This window comes from Silurus meridionalis, chromosome 14 (genome assembly GCF_014805685.1).
Source record: "Silurus meridionalis isolate SWU-2019-XX chromosome 14, ASM1480568v1, whole genome shotgun sequence".
Classification (NCBI taxonomy): Eukaryota; Metazoa; Chordata; class Actinopteri; order Siluriformes; family Siluridae; genus Silurus; species Silurus meridionalis.
Window position 1 is genome coordinate 3656668 of NC_060897.1, and position 21266 is coordinate 3677933.

At 39.5% G+C, this 21266-nt stretch overlaps 1 non-coding gene across 1 annotated transcript; it reads right to left on the minus strand.

Annotated features, from left to right (window-relative positions):
* Window positions 1-20334: 20334 nt before the first annotated feature.
* Window positions 20335-20406, minus strand: trnae-cuc. The gene has a single exon. It is a non-coding gene; the product is annotated as a tRNA-Glu (tRNA).
* Window positions 20407-21266: the final 860 nt, after the last annotated feature.

Below are 21266 nucleotides of genomic sequence, written 5' to 3' on the forward strand. Positions count from 1 at the left end.
GTGATTTTCTATCAAAATATCTACAATAAAGTCTGAAATTATTCCCGAGTGTGGATATGACCTCAACTAGGAGAGCGAGAATAAATGGAGAACAAAAGAAAAGCAAGTTCTGAGCCATGTGGGACACTGAGTGGGCAGCAGATGTGGATTCTCTATATGTCACTTAATAAGACCAACCTTACAATTAGGAAGCAAACCATTGCATATAACATAAATGAGACCAGAAAGTAACGTTTTCAACAAAAGTTCTACAATTTGAGGAAAACTGTGACTATAAATTGATAAAAATTTTATATTCTAATCATCTAAGCAAATTAAGATTGTATTTAAGGAATAAAACACTTTGCTGTTCATCAGATTGCATCAAATCAGTTGATTGTTGATTATTTTTGTGAAAAAACCTGCACTTTAAACTAAATCAGTCCAGTCCTCTTTCCAGTCCCTGCCCAATCTAACGTCCCTCCTCAGTGACTCCACAGCTGAACTGTCATTTACACCGACCAAACATTATGACATTATGGGATAACTTTAGGACATTATAACATTAAGAGTAGTGGAGTGAATCATCGCACCTGTTAGTGAGCATTTTATCCTGAATTTTGACGTGTTAGAAGCATGAAAACTGGGCAAGCGTAGGGATTTGAGCGAGTCTAGACGACTGGGTCAGAGCATCTCCAAAACTGCAGCTCTTGTGGGATGATTCTGGTCTGCAGTGGTAAGTATCTATCAACAGTGCTCCAAGAAAGGAACAGTGGTGAACCGGCGACAGGGTAATGGGTGGCCGAGGATCACTGATGCATGTGGGGAGCAAAGGCTGGTCCGTGTGTTCTGATCAAACAGACGAGCTCCTGTAGCTCAAACTGCTGATCAAGTCGCCAGGTCTTGACAGTTTTGGCAGTAAAAGGGGACCAACACACATTCATGTCTAACGCAAAACAGTGCATTTGAGTAGTAAAATCCCTCCAGCCGAGCATTCTGGGATACACAGGAAGTGCAGTTGAATGTGTTCTGAAAAAGTGTTTGGGAGTCACGACTTTGTGTAAAACAACTGCGGTGACATGAGGCCTCGGGGGGAATTCGCTTTTCAGTTTCCAGGAAGAACCCGCATCAGCAGAGGGGTTGAAAAAAAAGAGTCTCCCACTGGAGGGTGTGGGCGTGTGTGTGTGTGTGTGTGTGTGTGTGTTTTAGGGGAAAAAGGGGTCAGGACTTTACCCTTGACAGTGATGAGAAGGAGACGACATACTCCTTTTTGCTTTATACATATATTTTCTCTCTCTCTCTCTCTCTCTCTCTCTCTCTCTCTCTCTCTCTTTCTCTCTCTGTGCACTTACGCAAGTGAGTGGGTGGTAGAGTGTGAGGGAAAACTCCTATCTTTACTATTTTTTCTAATTTTTCTTTGTTTTTCCGCCGTCATGTTGTTTACAAACGGGTTCAAAGTGCTACCAACTGTTGCATGCTCCTTAGAGGAAAGCGCTTCAGCGGTGGCTAAAATAATCCTGTGGTTATTTTTGTGGATTAATTTCACAAAGCTAAATCAATGGAAGCCCGTTTCCACCAATGAATAATAAATAAAAAAAGGTTATCAGAATCTCGAGGGACATCACCAAGTCATTAAAAGAGCTGGAGATAGAAATAGTGCACCGTTGCAGACAAACAGCCGGTCCGACTTTCTCCACACGCAGACATATGTGTCCAGTACTCGCAGAGGGCACACCCGGTTAGGCCTATCCTGTTGCCTATCCTGTGGAATGCCTAGATCACAACTGGTCGCGGGTCGACCGAGAGCACCATGGGAACATACCCCAGTCTGGGGTAGTGGAAAGCACTAGCCATGCCTGGGGTAAACTCCAGACAGGAGGGAAAGGGCGTAAAGGTCCCCAAAACTCTTTAGAGAAGCAGCAGAAAAACAGTCTTGACTGACAAAAATCTCTAGGGCACTTCGGACATGGGCTCAAAAGAAGTCTTAGATAAGGCCTCCAGAACAACGGATAGGTCTCATACAGGCAATCTGGGAAATGTGTCACTTACATGTTTTTTGCCCCAGCAACTGCTCAGCAAGCATACCATGATAAGCCGCAATTGCAGAAACGTAAACTTTTAGGGTAAAAGGAGACAACCCTTTGGAAAAATGTTATTTAAGAAGTCCCAGCACTGGGCCAACTTGGCAGTTAACTGGGTCTAAGTGGTGACCTACGCACTATGTAGTGAACAGGCGCCCCTCGTTGAGAGAGCTCTAAATTGGACAATTGTCTCTACAACCTCAGCAGAGATTAAAGTGATTGAAGGGGCCACAGCTTCCACAACTCAGGGAGGGCTAGTCGGCACCACAGGGGCGTCTCCACCGCATGTGTCCTTATAACTTAATGGTCGTGACTTCACCCCGCAGGTGACATCGCGCATTCTGTTCTACAGATTACATGAGGGATTCAGAGAATAGTCACGTGGAAGCGTTCCCAAAGTGTTGTTGATGCAGCTCCCTATACTCAATGGCAAAAGGAAAAGTGCCTGGAATAGATGGCCTCCTAGTGGAATTCTAAAAGTTCTTCTAGCAGGAACTGGGAGAAGATCTGCTAGAGGTCCTTGAAAAAAGATGAAGAGAAAGGGGCCTACTAGACATTAAGAGCTGAATAGTAACTTTTCTCTTTCAAACTTTACAAAAATACCTAAGTGAATCTGATTCCCTGATATGGAGAGTTGTTGTGAGTTTTATTCTAATAAAAATCTATTGTTTGGGTTGGGACTGTACCTTATTTTTAATGGACCCAACAGTATTAAATGTTTAAAACATGTCTAATTTATATAAAAGTGTTTTTAAAGCATGGTCTCTGTTTAAGCATGGATCCCAAGGCCCTGCTGTCTCACTGCACTGGCTTCTGGAAGAGCCTTTAGTGGGAGAAGGATGAATGAGCACTAAAGACATTTCTCCAGGCCTCACGCAAATGCTGCAGTGCAAAAATTGCACAACAGTGAAGAGACTAGTGGACACTGCACTTCAGGTCCAGACTTTTATAACACAAGAGCAGTGGCTGAGGTGATCAGGCTACAGTCACTGTGACACACAGAGGCCATCATCTGAAAATGGATCAGTAGACTGTCAGCAGATGAACCGATTGTAATTAAGGAATATCACAAAGGGACTGAAAAAAAGGTATCCCCTTTCCTGGATTAGAACTCTTATCCAAACCAAACAGACACTCTCTCTCAGTGTCTGTCTGTTTTTCTTTTTTCTGTTATGTCTCTCTCACTCCCGTTTTCTCTCCGAGTGTCTTTTTCTCTCTCTCTCTTTTTGTCTATTTATTTCTCTCTCACTCTTTGTCTCTTCCTCTCTTCCAAAGAGTCTATGTCTTACTATTTTTCTCTTTCTGTCCATTTTACTTTCCCCGTCTCTCTCAGAGTGTCTGTCTCTTTCTCCCTTTTCTTTCTGTCTCTCCTCTCTTAGAGTGTCTCTCATTCTCCTTTTATTTTTGTCTATTTCTCTCTGTCACTCCCTCTCTCCCAGAGTGTCTGTCTTTTCTCTCTTTTTTCTGTCTGACATTTCTGTCACTCCTTTTCTCTAAGCATCTTTCTTTTCTCTCCATTTCTCTCTGTCTTTCCTCTCTCCCACAGTGCCTGTCTTTTCTTCTTTTTCTTTCTGTCCATTACTCTCTTTGTTTCAGTCACTCCATCTTTCTCAATGTCTGTCTTTTTCTCTCTTTCTCCCCATCTCTGTCTCTCAATATTTTCCTCTCTACATGTATCTTTCCCTTACTCTGTTGCTCTTAGTGAGCGTCTCTCTTTTTATTTTCCCATCTCTCCTCCTCCCTTCCTCCCTCTCTCCCTCCCTCCTTCTGTGGTCTGTAGATTGCTCTGAGTTGTGGCTGGTGATTAAAAAAGGGGGCTGGTTATTTTACTTGCCCTGTAATTTATGCTTGATGGCTTAGCAATCTGCAGCAATCGATCATCCTCATCATCACTGTCGCTGCATTTAATCTTTCCTAGCTGCCGAAATTAATTCCTTCCTAAACACCTCTATTAATGTGCATATATATATATATATATATATATATATATATATATATATATATATATATATATATATATATATATATATGTGTGTGTGTGTGTGTGTGTGTGTGTGTGTGTGTGTGAGAGAGAGAAATATCATTCATATTAATTTGCTACAACCACTAATGAAAACTGCACTCCGTCTGCATGTGTTTAATTTGCTAGTGTAAATTGCTATGCACCTGCTATTACCATGTGTGGCTTTAGCATTAAGCTCTGCCTCGGACCCTGCCTTCTATTTTTGGGGTTGTGCTCCCTCCTGGGAAAAACACAAAAGAACAATTAATAACATAAACCAGCTCTTTAATAGGAAACCAGTTGCTGTTGTGAATGTAAAGAGCAATAAAAGGATTATTTGAGCACTTTAACTCCCAGGAACCAAAAATCCAGTCCTGTAACTATACATCTACTGTATCCTCCTCGTTTTACTGTAAAAGGTGATTTATACTTGTCACATGTACTTTTTTTTTACACCATAGTGAAATTCTTTCTTTAGGGAGGGTTAATGGCCTTGTTCAAGGCCCCCGAGAGTGGCAGCTTGAAACCTCGAACCCTTTTATCAGTAACCCAACCACTAAACTTCCACCTCCCATGATAAAATGACTAAATAAAAAGCACGCCAGTGGTTTTAATGGTTGCCAGCAGATTGACCATTTGTATTTGTATGGCCTATGTAAAGTATTTTATAATATATATACAGTACAGACCAAAAGTTTGGACACACCTTCTCATTCAAAGAGTTTTCTTTATTTTCATGACTATGAAAATTGTAGATTCACACTGAAGGCATCAAAACTATGAATGACCACATGTGGAATTATATATGGAATTATATACATAACAAAAAAGTGTGAAACAACTGAAAAATGTCATATTCTAGGTTCTTCAAAGTAGCCACCTTTTGCTTTGATTACTGCTTTGCACACTCTTGGCATTCTCTTGATGAGCTTCAAGAGGTAGTCACCTGAAATGGTCTTCCAACAGTCTTGAAGGAGTTCCCCGAGAGATGCTTGGCACTTGTTGGCCCTTTTGCCTTCACTCTGCGGTCCAGCTCACCCCTAAACCATCTCGATTGGGTTCAGGTCCGGTGACTGTGGAGGCCAGGTCATCTGGCGCAGCACCCCATCACTCTCCTTCTTGGTCAAATAGCCCTTGATGCCTTCAGTGTGACTCTACAACTTTCATAGTCATGAAAATAAAGGCAACTCTTTGAATGAGAAGGTGTGTCCAAACTTTTGGTCTGTACTATATATATATATATATATATATATATATATATATATATATATATATATATATATATATATATATATATATATACTTTTTTTACATAGTACAATCAAAGCACTTGGGAAAAAGTATGTGCTGGACATATCAGTGCAGGTCGGGGAAGAACGGTAGGCCTCGGCGCTGAGGCTGTGACACGGGGCGAAGGAAGCGCTCATCCAGCTTACTGGGTGCATGCTGCCTCTGCTTCTTGACCGGTCAAGCTAGCTCGAGCTTGGACACGGCCCTTGTCATGACCTCAAGGAGCTTCTCGTACAGCACAGTCCAACTCCAGGCCTTCTGCTAGATCGGCCTGCAAGCCCCACGGCCGCCGGTGCCGCTTTGCCTCCGGCTGAAGCCGCAAGGGAGAGCACTCTCCTAAAAGAGTGCTTTCCGGGAGCGAAGCGTGTGCATAGCCATGCGGCTACAATGTGAGCAATCCACTCCGACTGAGCCGATTGAGCATGCTCCACTCCCAAGCACACAACACACCGTCGTGCGTATCCTTCCCCGTAATGAAACGGAGACATAGATGAACACGCTTCAGATATTTCTGTTTGCTAGCCATACTTAAACAGACTCACACAAAAAAGCGCTTACCTGAACAAGCAGAAGCCAGGGTCGCTACCACTGCACAGCCAATTTGTAGCTCCTGGTCGTCGTGACGTCGCCCGCCGATGATGTTACGACTTGCCTATTGGCCAGATTTCACACGCCGTTCAGAGCCGGACAACATGGGGGCGTTCCCAAAGTGTTTCAACGCTGTTGAAGTTCCCGAATGGTGAACACCAGCATATTTTAACTGCATTTATATAAACCTGTAGTTTCAATTACTTTCAAAGAGGTTGCTAAAGAAACTAATCAGAATAGAGAACTGTCGCATAAATTTAAATTGTCTACATATTTTAACTAACATTAAAGCTGTATCTTGTCATATTCTGCTTGAAATAGCTATTTTGTAATAATAATAATAATAAAAAATCAGAACACACTTATCAGAGACACACCGGAAGCCTTGCTGTCTTTGGTTGACATAAAAAGGTCATTTTATTTTTCTTTCCTCTTTGAAAAACACATCTTTTGATTCATCCTTTGTGTAATGCATACCCCTCCTGTCCCGGGAATCATTGTGTAAAGCGAATGCGCCGCGCGTACAGTCGGGCACAATGTTTTCCTGCTGTTCATTTGTATTAAAAACCCACTTCAGATCAAGTGCACTTCACAGAACAAGGTGGTGCAGCTTCGTCTCTGAGGTCCTGGCCGGCAGCACAATAGCTGGATAGCAAAACACACTCGGCTGGCTGAGTTTTTACTGATCAGAGAGAGTCGCGTTGTGTTCGTAAACACGCCACGGGACTCAGAGACAGCGAAGCAATCTCGCTGAAATTCCCCCTGCGCTTCTACATGCTGCTGTCTGCTGCCTCCTAACAGGCTGTTTGTGTTTGATTGAAAAAGGGAAAAGAATTTCATGACGGACTTTTGGAGACTCAGAGATAGAAGTGTGTTTTAAAGATTTTGAGATAGAAGTTTATTTGGGAGACTTAGAGATAGGAGTGTGTTTGGGGGACTTAATTATAGGTGTGTTTAGGAGACTTAATTATAGGAGTGTGTTTGGGAGGCTTTATTATAGGAGTGTTTTCAGGAGACTTAATTCAGGTTTAAGACACAGATGCTCACCTGCAAGGCCAAAAACATAGCAGCACCTCTCTACCTCACAGCACACCATGCTCCCACTGATTCTTAACCACTGGAAAACATGCTTGCAGACTCTTCTCTGTGCTGGTCCAGAAATGGGCAAACAAACTTCCGCTTGATGTTTAAACACATGAGTCTCTAGAGGTCTTCAAACAACATTTAACTACTTAGCACTTGAATATTGTCCAAAAGCTTACAGTTACTTATGCAATCTTAAGTACATTTTATATTTCTGCACTTATATAGGATGTGTTTGCATTAAAATGCTTCAGCATTACAATGACCCTGTGCTCAAGGCCAGCTCCATGCAGATATGCTTTACATGGGTGGGAGTGGAAGATCTACTGCTATAGAGCTCTGACCTCAAACCTATTGAACACCTGTGAGATTAATGTGAACACTGACCTCACCCCAGGCCTCCTCACCTCACCAACATCAGAACCTGACTTTTCTAACACCCTTGTGGCTAAATGAATCTCCACAAGCACACTTCAAAATCTAGTGGAACGTCTTCCCTGAAGAGTGGAGATTATTATACGAGGTGGTCTAGCAAAAGTTTTGAGATTTTGAAATTATGGTGTTAACTGGTGCTCCATTCCCTTTTTCTATAGATGAAGATCCAGTTTGTTTTGAAACCATTGTGGAGGTAAACAGCGAATCACAGAAGGTGCTTGACAGGCCTCGAAAAGAAGACTTTTAGGACACATTACAGAAGTGTCAGGAACGCCGGGAGCGCTGTATTGCTGTGCAAGGGATTTTGAAGGTGATAAATAAAGTACTTTCTTATAAACAGATGTAGTCTTGAAACCTTTTAATATCACCATATAACAGCAAATAGAGACTAAATGTGTAATGGGATGTTTAAAAAGGACATATCCATCTTATGGTCAGGTGTCCACAAACCTTTAAAATACAATATTGACATTAAAAATTTTAACACATTACAGAAACGGGCCTACATCAAAGTTGCGAACGGCATAAAAAGGCAACTAAATGTATAATTCTAGAAAACTATCAGTGTGTGTTGGGAGTTGGAGTCCAGGCTGGCCATGTTTGGAGACTAAATACTTACTGAAATATGAAGTAATAATAAAAAGCTTAATCTCAACTACAGAAACATTTATAACAATTACCGCAATTTCCGGACTATAAAGCGCACCCATATATAAGCCGCACCCTTGAATTTTACAAATATTTAGATTTTTAGCATAAATAAGCCGCACCTGTCTATAAGCCTGTATAAGTCTACACTACTGTACTTTACACAGGCTTTAACGAAAGACACGTTACACACGGTGTAACGGGTGAAATATGTTGTGCTTGCTTTCAGGAGCATATCGGTATTTTGGGAAAAGACTGGCACTGCATTTTTCTGGTATTACTGCATGTGTGTAAGACCAAGGAATATGTCCTTATTATTTTCTGATGCTCATTTCTATGTTTCTTTGACTAACCTGTAACGCTGTTGCCAAGAAAAATAAAAAAGCACGAGTTTTGGAAACCTGTCTGTGCTTATATGATTTCTGTTGTAACTGGAGTTAGTGAGCTCTCCCTTCACCCAGACTCAACAGGCTACAACGGCTTGTATCTAAACAGTAGCCGAACAACAAAAAGTCATTGTTCACTGTCTTCCTTCTTCCTTTCACAACTATTTCTCTCGGGAGTTTATCTTTTGGCATCGTCGTGCGTTTAAAAAAACGTTTTTTCTCCCGATGTCGTGCAGCTCAGAACACAGGTGAGGTGCGTTTTTTCGTTTCTGTTCGGAAATGTCATTGGTCTAATGTTATGGGGTTCAGTTTTTTGGCTTGATGTTTGTGAAACCGGGAAAAACCCAGGAAAAATTCATAAATTAGCCGCTTCGTTGTTTAAGCCGCGGGGTTCATAACGTAGGAAAAAAGTAGCGGCTTATAGTCCAGAAAATACAGTATTAATTATTGCTCTGCTGAAATAAATAATTTTTAAAGACGCATGTGAGTTTACAAGATTCACGTCGAGAACCGTGACTACGTAACACTCATACGTATTCATCAATGAATTAGTGTGGGATTAGTCATGTGCTGTTGTTTTGTGTTGCTAGCAAAATTTCATTGTCCAAGTCCTCTGTTGGAGAATAATGATGAGGATTTTAATATAATAGTTACAGATAACACATTAAAACTAGAATGGAGTGTTTACTAGCAAACCGTGAAGCTTTATAGCACTTCTAAAACCCACATTTTCCAAGCCCTCACATTTCTCTGACTCTCATTTTTGTTCTCCATCCATGGGCTCATGAACAGTCGAGATGACCTTTGAGACTGAAAATGTGTGAAGTGAAGCAGCAGCTGGTTGAAGCAGCTGTGAGCTAAAGGACAGAGCGAGTGGATGGAGAAGTGTTTGATTATTCATGATGAAGCGATAGAGAGATGAAGAAGAGAGAGAGAGAGAGAGAGAGAGAGAGAGAGAGAGAGAGAGAGGAGAGAGAGCAAGGGAGAGGTAAATTGATGTGGTTTGTTTAGAGTCCAGGAGAGGCATGGAGAGTTGCAGTAGCTTGCTGGATAGCCGAGGCGCTGCTTCCTCCGAGGCCACTTTTCGTCTCTGTCACATTTCTCAGATGTGACAAGAGCCTCACGGCCTGTTTGGTCCACTGTTGCTTTTGACACACACACACACACACACACACACACACACACACACACACACACACACACACACACACACACCCCACAGGATTGTCAGATTCCCTTCAAATCGCACCATTTTTAATTATTTATTTAGTAATTTCAAATGCAATTGAGTATTAATATAAAAGCATTAGCAGTGGTGTTACACCACCATTATATTATATTATATTATATTATATTATATTATATTATATTATATTATATTATATTATATTATATTATATTATATTATATTATATTATATTACATATGATATCACATGAAATGACATGACAAACCTGGACAGTTTGTTTCCCCAAACATTTAGCCTAAATACTTTTGTAAATCTTGTTATATAATAGTTTGTAAGTTTATAAATCTAATACAATTTAGAATAGTATTTAAACACAATTTTGTACCTTTGACTGTGCCATTAACTTTCACCAGTAGGGGGCCTTGTGCTTATACAAAAAGAGAAAAAGTGTGTGTGTGGTTGTTTACGCGTGGGTGCGCACGCGTGTGTGTGTGTGGGTATGTATAGCTGAAAACGCTAAAAGGGGTAGTGGGTTAATAAGTTTGATCAAATCACGAGTCTGTCAGAAAGAAAGAGTCATCATCTTCGTTATGAAATCATCTTTCATCTCGCCACACCACCAGAGACGGATGATGCACTAAATATCGATGAGAAATGGAATTCTTAACGACACATATTCATAGAGTGATACCCACGATATCAATAGTGCTTTTTGTAGAAGTTTCATCTACTTTTTAAAACTTTTTCATTGTTACTTTTATTTTCTTGTTACACTGTGTGTGTGTGTATAGTATATATTAGTGGGTGTACCACACTGCGGACTAGGATCTCTGAGTGGAGGAATGATAGGATGAAGATGTGGATGAATAGGTTAGATATAGGTTAGATAGGATATATGCTGTTTATTATTGAATGGTTGAATGGATGGTTGAAAAAAGGAATATAAATAAGCAGATGGATGAAATAAATGGATCGAGTTGAATGAAGTTGGATGGATCATAGACAGTTGATTCAATGATGAGATGGATGAATAGATGGATGGACAGAATGATGAAGCCTGTTTTCCTTCATCTCTAAAGAGGAAGACAGATATGATGGTCAGAATGACAGCCTGAATGAGGCAGCAGAAAATAAGTTAATCAGTTGAGAGCAAAAAAAAAAAAAAAAGACAAAAATAAGATAATACAATTAAAGAAACAGCATCACCACAAGAGCTGCTTTATAGTAGAACATTCAAATAGCAATTTAACCTGAAAAAACATCAAAGAAACTTAAATTTTTATATAATAGAACATGGATAATGTAAATGGATGGATGAATCAATGGTTAATCAGATAGTTGCATAAAGGAATAAATGTACCTTTGCAGAGATAAATTGATTATTTAATGAATAGATTGATGGTTAGATGGATGGATGGATGGATGGATGGATGGAAATAAGATGGATGAATTGATGGATGAATTAATGGTTGATTAGATGATTGCAAGAAGGAAAAAATAAATTTTTGCCTAGATAGATATATTATTGAATGAATGGATAGATGGCTAGATGGATAGATGGATGAATTGATGGGTGAATGAATGTATGGATGGAATGATGGAAAGATTATTGAAGAGATGGATGGATGAATGGATGGATGAATCAATGATTTAATGAATGGTTAAAAGAAGGAGTAAAAGTACTTCTGCAAATATGTATCAATTATTGGGTGGATGAATGAATGAATGGATGGATGGATGGATGGATGGATGGATGGATGGATGGATGGATGGATGGATGGACAGTTTAAAAAAATGGCTGAATGAATGAATAGTTTAATAGATGGTTGAAAGAAGGAATACATCCATAGGTAGAAAGATGAATGGTGGGATCATTGAATGGATTGGTTGTTAAATGGATAGATGGATGGATGGATGGATGGATGGATGGATGGATGGATGGATGGATGGATGGATAGATGGATGGATGGATGGATGGAGGGATGGATGGATGGATGGATAAATGGATGGATGGATGGATGGATGGATGGATGGATAAATGAATGGATCAAGAGAAGAAAGCAGATGAAAATGCCAGACCATATAACACAACAGATAATTAATCAAAACATAAAATGCAAACACAAAATGACCAAAAATATAATAAAAGAAATAGACAAAATTAAACATTAATTGTTGAAATGCGCAAAACTTTTGAAAAAAGATTTGAATGGAATAGGGGTGGATATTTAACACTCAAAGATACTTTGGCAGTTTAATGAATAGATAGATGGATGGAGAGATGAACAGAAAGATGGATAAATCAGTGGTTGGGAAGTAAAGTAAAATGAATGGATGGATAACTCAATAGATGGATGGATGGATGGATGAATGGATGGATGAATGGATGTCACTGCAAGCAGACAAATACAAATGTTCAAGCAAAAACACATAATGGAATCTAAAATCAACAAAAAATCAACACAGGCAAACCTTTTTGCTCTGAACCAAGGAGTGGATGGATGAGAGATGGATGGATGGATGGATGTATAGATAGACAAGCTTTAGGAAATAGAAAGGAGTGGGACAGTATGTGTGTGTTTTGCTCGGTGCTCCAAAGGGGTCTTTTGTCTCTGTCAGATCAGCCTGATTAATTTCTACCTCCGCCTTTCCCCACCTCTTCAGTCCTCCTTTACCGTTTGACCCTGTCATCAGTCATTCCACTCAATCCTCAATCCGGTTGACCCCTGGCCCCAGTCTGGCTCCTCCTCATCACTCAGGACCTCTGATTGGATAGGTGGGATGGGCCAACTTTTTGACCCAAACCCTTTCCCTGTGTCTTTCTCGAAAACGTTTTCTTGGAACGGTCCTTTATCCACCGCTGTGCCGTGTCCTCCACCACCACCTGCTTAAGGTCTGCAGAAGTCTTCAAAAATCTCTTCAAACTCTTTTTTTCTTTTCTTCTACATAGACCTTTCTGTTCTTCTTTTCAGGAGTTTCTTTTTGAAAAAGAAATTGGTCTCTCTGCAAAATGTTCGTACTCACATTGTTGATCTCTTTTTTTTTCTTAAAGCACACAGTCCTGTCATGGTGATCATTTCAATTCATGCCTCTTTGGCTGAATCACACTGTTCAGTGTGACAGCGTTTGAGCAGTCAGCGCTTGCTGCGTGAAGTCGTGTGAGAAGTGTGTCACAAAGTAGCTGTCTGAAACACACACACACACACACACACACACACACACATGCCACCAACCACACTGCAACTCCCGGCATGAAGTACCGGTTTCAGACAGACACCTGAGCTGGGAGGAGGCCCAAGAGGGGACTAGTGGAGATGAATGAGTACTCATGCCTGTCTTATCACAAAAGTGTTAGGACTGTCACCATTCCATCAGTGACAAACACACACACACACACACACACACACACACACACACACACAGCCCTTTTTACCTCTTCATCTGTTTATGTCGTTATTTTAAAGCTCAACATCGTCACTCTGATTCTGAATCTAATTACCATAATTTCCGGACTATAAAGCGCACCCATATATAAGCCACACCCACTGAATTTTACAAAGATTTTTATTTTGAACATAAATAAGCCGCAGGTGTCTACATTGAAACTAATGAACTTTACACAGGCTTCAATGAAAGACAGTGTCTGTTACACGGTGTAACGGGTGAAATATGTTGTGGCTCCTTTAAGAGCAGAGCGGTATTTTGGGAATAGCCTGAAGCCGCATTTTTTCCAGTATTACTGCATGTGTGCAAGACCGAGGAATATGTCCTTATTATTTTCTGATGCTCATTTCTAAGTTTCTTTGACTAACCCGTAATGCTGTTGCCAAGAAAAATAAAAAAGCACGAGTTTTGGAAAGCTGTCTGTGTTTATATGATTTTTGTTGCAACTGGAGTTAGCGAGCTCTCCCTTCACCCTGACTCAACGCGCTACAACGGCTTGTATCTAAACAGTAGCCTACCAAGAAAGTCATTGTTCACTGTCTTCCTCCTTCCTTTTACAAGAGTTTATCTTTTGGCATCGTTGTGAGTTAAAAAAAAAAGTTTTTTCTCCCGATGCCGTGCAGCTCAGAACACAGGTGAGGTGCGTTTTTTCGTTTCCGTTCGGAAATGTCATTGGTCTAATGTTATGGGTCTCAGTTTTTTGGCTTGAAGTTTGTGAAACCGGGAAAAACCCAGGAAAAATCCATAAATTAGCCGCTTCGTTGTTTAAGCCGCGGGGTTCAAAACGTGGGGAAAAAAGTAGCGGCTTATAGTCTGAAAAATACGGTACTGTTTTATTTCAGGGACGGATTAAACAACGTACACGTGCAATCACGATGCACTCTTTATATAGGATACAGGGATGACATTTCCAGGTAATTTTATATACAGTATATGTATAATTTTTAATGGAAAAAATTATGCACAAACTGTTAGTTTGTGTTCATCTATCGAATTCTTTTTTCAGTTTAATAACTCTGTATAGGAAGAGGAGCAGAATATTGAGCTAAGTCCCTGTGAATAGCTGATCTGGGGTGTGTTTTTGCACTGTAGGCTAACTTCTGTGATGTGACGGACATTTCCATTGTGTAGAGTCTCACTGGCGCATCCATCACCTTGATCACAATAGAATGGGGAAATTCTGCTGTGTGTATCACACTGGACTAAATGTCAAAGTATGCAAAATTTCCTGAATGCTTACTTAAAGTCCGTATTTCAAACTGTTCTTCAAGGATCTGATAATACGAGGAGAGTTTAAGCCAAACCTGGACATTTAATGTTACAGGTATAAAAATGGATGCTGTTATGGTGGAACTACATGCAGTAGTAAGCAGCGAGTGTGTTCTACATTATTACTAATATTACTGTCCAGAGACTGTTAATCAAGAATTTGGACAACAGTGTTAGTGTGTAAAGAAATGAAGTTTCGTGCAGACGAAGGTGTAAAACGCGAGGAAATTTACCGAAGTCTTCTAGAACAGTACATTAGAGATGAGCAAATCTAGATAAATAACCCAATCCTTTATATGAATTAGGAGTCTTTGGTAATCTTGCTACTAACAACAGCATATATATATTGTAAGTGCAAATTATAAATTACACCATTTAGTTGTTGTTAGCAAGTAACTGTAGCAACAAATAGCTGACTAAGTTGTTCAGGAAACTTCCTGCATGGTGAGAAACTTGAGACTCGAAATCGTGGATCCTATGCGAGTCCTCGCTGATCCATCTGAACCATGGGATTCAGCAGATACATCAGACTCGTAGGGCATAGCGACATTCGAATGGTGTAAACGTTTCAAAGATGGCTGTACATCCACCTGTGACGATCTTGTGGTGGTCGTGGTGGTTCCGTGAAGCAGGCTGTCCTGGGATGGTTTAGGTGTACTGAAATCTTTCTCTTCCAAATTATTTCAGGCCTTATTTAAATGCTGAAATAGTGTATAAATGTAGCAGGGAATATGTCGAAGAATAAATGCAGCTTCCACTCTGAAATGTGTTCTTTTATTTTAGAAACGTAAAAGTCCCAGGTTGACTGGAATGCCTCTCGTACATACAACACTTTTACAAGGTTTAAGACTAAGATTCTGTGCAGACTGTACTCTAGACGTGTAATATTGCTAATGATATGAATCAGAATCAGAATTATTATCAAGTATGTTTACACACAAGAGGAATTTGACTTGGCAAAACGAGCTTCCAGTGCAGGACAAACAGTACAGACATGCAATAAAACAGAAGTAAACCAGACAATTAAATAATGCAGTATAAACAATACAGAAGTCGGAATATTGTTTAAATGAATGTACAGATGTTATTTACAAGTGCATAAATGTGTCTGTTGTGATGAACAGTGTGTAGTTCTGAATATTTTAATTGTTAAAGCTCAGTATAGTCTGCTGTTTTTGTGCCTGGCTGTTCTGGTGGGCGGAGCTCTGCAGCGCTGACCAGAAGGCAACAGTTTAAAGAGAGAGTGGGCTCGGTGTGTGGGGTCCAGAGTGATTTTCTTAGCCCTTTTCTCCACTCTGGAGGGGTGAAGATCTTAAAGGTTGGGGCACCAATAATCCTCTCAGCAGTCCTGACTGTCCGCTGTAGCCTCTTGATGTCTGATTTAGTAGCTGAACCAAACCAGGCAGTTATAGATCTACACAGGACAGACTCTATGATGCCGAGTAGAACTGTTTCAGCAACTCCTGCGACAGGTTGAATTTTCTTAAATTCCGAAAGAAGTACAACCTCTGCTGGGCCTTTTTAGCAGTGAGGCAATATTATTGTCCCACTTAAAAAAAAAATTCTGAGAATCAAGGTAGTAAGTAGCCATGATTTTCCAGGTAACACCACGGCCTGAAATCTATATCTAATCATACAGAAATCCATCATCTTCATTAAGAAAGGAGGAAGGTCATATTGAATATAGGATTGTGATTTCTTTCTGATGATTCCTATAACTTGCTTGGGCACGACTCAAATGGCTGAAGTGCAGAGCAGGAACATGAAGATGCCACTTCACTCAATTCAACACGAACATTACATCAGATCCAGAAATCACTTCGGCTGAAAATCACAGTGGCTAAAGCCAGGTACGGTTTGTTTTTGCCACTTGTAATAAGGTGTCATGTATTGAAGTGAATGTATTGAGAGGACAAAAAAAGATATATTTTGAAGTTATTAGAATAAAACAATATTGTATATGATTCATTTTTGTTTCATGTTTCTTTTTGCCATAGATGAGAGCCAAAGTAAGAATTTTTTTTTTGAGAAAATGAATGTTAGTCTACTAATCTACTGCAAGAGCTCCTTAGACTAAAGCAAATGTAAATATACAAATATTTTCTTTCTATTTTTAACTAACACTTTATCTTATCTGATACATTTTTGTCGTATTTTTTATTTATAGTTCCTTTTATATGCGACCCAGTGTTCAGTGCACTACATCATTTAAGCATTGGACAAGTTTGAAGCATAAGGCTACAATAGTGGTGTATTTTCTTCTAAATATGTTACATTGCCCTGTGATGCAGCATGAGCAGCAGTTGTAAAGAAACAGTCTGGCTACATGGCTTTCTTTTTGATTCTTAGAAGAAGTGTGTGTTAGCTAGGTTGTATAACACGGCAAAATGAGTGGGAAAAAATCTGAGAGAACCCAAACAAGCAAACAAACAAAACAAGCAATAAAGGAATGTTCAGGAACAAACCAAATTTGCTCTGTATTATGGAAAATGCAGATCAAATGTAGTGCCTGTGTTTTGACAATCGTAAAATCACTAGGATGATATGACAGATATGGGAAACATCCAAACATTTGTACATCCAGAGGTACAAAAAGTACTTTGAAATCATAGCTTCATTAACAATTAATGTTCGGTGTGCTGATTTCTACATAATTTCAGCAGAGAAAAAATTAGCAGTGGTTCACATGGTCAATCAAGGAAAAAAGAAAAACAAGTAAACAAAAAAGTGAGGAGTTACAGCGTAACTCACTGATTCAGGTCCCTTTTAAAGGATTTGACTAATAAATGTATAGTTTAATGATCTCAACTTTTCACATTGATTGGTTTACCCCTGTCTCAAACGATGTTTTTCGATCATAGCCCCAAAGTCCGATCTGGTCAGCACCATTTCATATTTCTAAGACATTTTGCAAGGATATTTCAAGGCTTGTGCCTTATTTACATGTTCTCCATTGCTTCTGGTCAAAACAGAGCCAAGATCCAGCAATTGCCTGGCATGGACAATAAATAACAGCCAATAAATTACAGTATAAAAAGAAAAAAGAAAAAAAAAAAAGCCTGCAGGAAAGTCGAGACAGATATAATTCACTGATATAGTCTGTTTGTCCCTTTCCTGATTGGGGAGCAATCGATCAAAGAGAGCGAGAATAATTAAAAGTCATCATTTTATCAAACCGTGACAGCAGAGGGAGGGAGTCGGAACGTCGCTTTTCAGAGATGTGTTATTTTTTCTTTCGTCTGAAAGATGACCTTAAGTGCAACTTGACACCCTTGATATCCAGCATCAGCCATTTTGTCTTTGTCAGCCGGTACTTCTTTGCTCGCTCCATCAATATCGTTCTTTTTCAATAAGATACTTTTCAACAGTCAAATTTCCTTTCTCTGACTCATGAGTCTCAATTTTCCTCCTTTTAGTTTGCCACGCATCAAAAGAGCTTGATGCTTGTGACAAGACTGGCTACTTTTTTCCTCCAGCTGACGGTAAAAGAATCGGCTCGTTCTGCCCCTTCATGGGGTCTTTCTCGTGGTAGAAGCTGTGTAGCTAGCAAGGAAGTGTTAGATCCCTCAGGCCTTACCCCATTTCACAAAGAAACAAGATTATGATTCTTGACTTTTTAAAATGTACAATATTTAAATCTAACCCTGGTTCTTTTTCTTTCAGTGTGGTTAGTTGGTGTGAGAAGGTGAGAACACCTGGGGGTTGAGATGATCTGCTTCAACCCTAACTTCATGAATGAATTAAATTAGCTATGTATTATAGATTTTGAGGGTCAGTGTTTTAGCATGACCCTCGTAAAATGACTGCCATGATATAGCAAAAATGGGACGTTCTAAAAGTTTCAGATTAAGGGTTACAAAAAATGCTCAGAAATCATGGAATCATTGAGGCTTAGTGTTCAATGTGCTACATCATTTTAGCAGAAAACAAGTGTGAAGCAATCAGTGATTTAGCATAAGACTGCAACAGAGGTTCTCCACATGGTTAAACCAAACAAGGCAACCCTAAAGATCTCTTCCTTATTCTAAATGCACAAAAAAAACTAATCGATTATGCCACTTGATTTCTTATCTTTTCCTGTTGAAAAAGAAGCAATAAACTCCAAATGAATATTTAAACTTTTTAATAATTATATTTAGAATTGCATCAGTTTTTCAATTGCAATTCACCTCTTAATACCGTCATTATGACACCACAGCTACTGAAATTATTAGTATTATAAAGAAACGCAGTATAACAAAGTGCTGCATTACCAGAAAGGAATCTACAGTGAGAATGAATGTCATTACTAAAGCAAGAAACCCAATGAACACAATTCAACACATCTCCTTTCACTAAAGCCACAAAAAAAAATCAACCTCATGATATGACCCCGGGTTTTAATTTTTGTGCTTTTTTTCCCCCCATGCATTATGGTTTTCCTGGGGATTTGAAAGTAAGGAGTAAGAGTTTTTTTTCCTGTGAATTCTACAAGAAAGAAAACGCAAAAATATAAATGGTTCATGAAAAAGCTTAACAACTGATTTAAATTGTTAAGTGTACCCCTCACGATATCCAGTTTTTCTTTAAAAGTACATTCTAAACATGTCCTTGTATGTGTACCTGCCACCAAATCAATTTCTTCTGCTCTGTTAGCAGTTGTGGAAAGAAGTAACAGCTATTAAATCCACATAAATACATTTGAGCTTGCGCAGTTTGCTACAGAGACAGTTTGCGAGCTCTGACTACTGCATGCTCTGACCAGCCAATCAAAAGATGTGAAAATTATTGTACACCTGCTAAATGGCACCTGTGTCACCTTCAAGCAATAGAATAGTCAATTGGAAATAATTTAATACATATTCATGGACAAAATATACTACGATGTAAGTAATTGATTTTGATATAGTTTAAGCCTGTTAAGGCTTTTCTGGCCCTGATGGCCTACCACTAGGAATATACATGTTGGAGATTGAATGGATAATGATGTCCTACTGTTGTTTATTAGACACCAACATGTGATCTAAAAAAAGTTTCCACACGAACTTTCCACAGGAACTGGGAACACTGTAATATTCCTGTAGCAGCATGTTGGTGTCAGTAAGACATCAATTATTCATCCAATCTCCAACACATTTCTAAACCGGTGTTCCGACAACTATTATTGATACTATTTAATGACATATACAAACACAACATAAAGAAAATGATTGAGTAGTAAACAGCGGATGGTTTTTTAAAGGGACTTCTAGTGATAACCATCAGAATATCTTTGATGATTTGTATTTTTTATTTTCTTCAGCAGAAATGACTGGTGCTTTTTAAACCTTTTCTTAACTTCTTCCTTTCATCTAAACAGGCCTCCGAAGATTTTGGAGCATTGGAAAGACAGTCCACAGAGTGTGAAGCAAGGCAGTTTGGAAAAGAACCGAAAATGACTGCCAACCTCCGCTGTGATTGGCTATTGGCAATGTGTGAAGGAGGGAGCCATGTTGGGTCGTCCAAGTCAGACAGAATTTGGTTGCGGCAAAACAATTTAAGCAATATTCCTTTTTTTTTTTTTTTTTTTTATCAAGACTTGGAAATACTTAATGGACTAAGTATCACAGATGAACACAGTGTTTCATATTCATAACAGGATCTACACTCTTAGGCAATGCTAATATAAACTAATTAAACAAATGAGTTATGTTCATTTTTGTAATCAGTTTTTTTTTTTTTTTACATTGATGTTCTTAATTATTATGTAATCTGTAATACAATAATAAAATGTTGCTGTTACTTTTAGAAGTTTAGAAAAAACATGAAATACTTTTTTTGGCTTAAAAACTTTCTTTCGGCTTCTCCCATTAGGGATGCCCAAGCTGGATGCCCGTCCTAACGCAACCCTCCCCTTCTATTCGGGCTTGGGACCGGCACTAAGAGTGCACTGGTTTGTGCAACCCTAATGGCTGGGGTTGGTTCCCTGACCGGGGATCGAACCCGGGCCGCAGCGGTGAGAGCGCTGCATCCTAACCACTAGACCACCAGGGAAAATACCTTTTTTGGCTTATTGGTATAAAAAGGGTTCACTGGTAAAATCTGATGAGGTATTTGACAATATTTATGCAGAAACCTCTACAGAAACTTTCAAGCACTACTGTAAAACAACAAAAAAAAGATTTTAAACATTTAATCAGAACAGAGAAATATTCCCTATTAGAAAGCATGGTTTTGTATCATCTTTCTCAAATGAGGCTACTACTACAACTGCAACATCAGCGCCTCAGTTGAAATGCTGCCATTTTGGTTAGCAGTAGGACTTTAACATATTACTTCTTGCTGTTTTCTCTCCCACACCATAATGTGACAGCCAAAAAAAAAGATCCTACTATTTTGAAAAAACCAAGAGCCCATAGATATTATAAGTTTTTTAGGGGGACACTTGGAAACACTTTGGATTAAGGGTAATTGAAGCATTACAGAGATGAAGGCGCCCACTATAGTCAATGGCCGATTCTAAACGCCTGTCTGCTCTCTGATGATCATGTGGGCAAAGCGAAGAGGTGCATTGACTGTCGCCGGAAGTGGTGAGATGTGAAAGAGCGAGAGAGGATGTGTGTCTCTTCCTGGCAGAAGTGTTGCCTTCACAGCAGACTGACAGCTGAAAGCCTGTCCATCGCGTTTGAACGCGGGACCCTCGAAGGACTTAACCTACATTTCCTGCTATTTCAGGATAACCATTTAGAAGCTCATCTGCTAAAGCAACACAAAAGTGACTCCTCAACATAACCACAGGGTACCGACACATACCAAAACACGTAGAGACCGATTAAAAAAAAAAAAAAAAGATTTAGAAACATGTAACCACGGAACGCATAGGCACAGAGCTCAGCAGGGATCAAGCGTAAGGC